The sequence below is a fragment of the Cariama cristata genome, unplaced genomic scaffold (assembly GCF_000690535.1).
Source record: "Cariama cristata isolate BGI_N322 unplaced genomic scaffold, ASM69053v1 scaffold7976, whole genome shotgun sequence".
NCBI lineage: Eukaryota > Metazoa > Chordata > Aves > Cariamiformes > Cariamidae > Cariama > Cariama cristata.
The window spans coordinates 52,999-54,080 of NW_009622653.1; positions in this window are offsets into that span (position 1 = coordinate 52,999).

Genomic DNA, 1,082 nt, shown 5'->3' on the forward strand with positions numbered 1-1,082 from the left:
GTGACTCTGCGGCATCTCCGGTCCCCGGTGAGCTGCCTGTCAGATCAGTCGGACACACAATGCAGGCGCTGCCGAGCATTAGTTTCTGCTGATAATGAAAAAATGCCTTCCCAGTGGTCACAAGCAGCTTGTTTGTGCATATCCTCTGGGTCTGATAAAATAGTTATAAGCACCTTCAAAGCATTTTTCTCAGCATGGACACCAACTTCAGCTTCTGCCTTCTATCCTGCTGCCTGTTTTTACCAAACAAAGAGGAATTTGATTTCTGTAAGATTTCCCTTAACTGCTGATATCAGCCGCAATTTCTGGGGCCAGAAAGACTGTCAAACACACAGTATGATCACATAATCCTCACTTCTGATAAATGTTTGATATATAGAAAGTGCTGGTTTGTAGCTTTTTACTAGTCTCTTTACATTGAAAGTTTAACCAATAATACTGCTTTAATATTAATACTTTCCCCCTAACAAGTTATATTTCACTTTGTTGATTTTTAGGAAAAAAGTGAAATATTGGAAGAAAAAGAATTGATCATGCAAGAGGCCAAAATCTTAGAGGTAGGACTTCCTATCGCATATCACAGTACTCGCTCGCTCTTTGTTTAGACCAGCCCCATCCGATAATAGGTTTTACAAAGGTAATTACAAGGGTGTCAAACAGCGAGGCGATAGAGTAAAACGTAATACAGGTGATAGCGTGGGGAGTAGGTCTGCCGGTAGTCCCAGGAATACAAAAATAATGAAACACCGAGAGTTTTGCAGACCATAGTCTGCAAACCAGCAAGTATGCCATTAAAACAAGTAATCTTGTATTATTGGGAACATAAGTCATCCAGAAAGTTACTGCAATATAAAACTAATACCAGGAGGGCAGATTCCTGTAGACTTCTATCAGAGCCAGTTTTGGAGAGCAGAATATAATATCTGCAAGGGCAGCACTGCTGCTGATCTCATGCTAATAAGCTCTGACTTGACTTTTATTGCACACCAGATGATGGACTAACAGTAAGACTATTTGCTTTTCTTTTTGAACTTTTAAGGATATACAGATAAGAGTAAGGCACTTAGAGGAGCAGCTCAAGC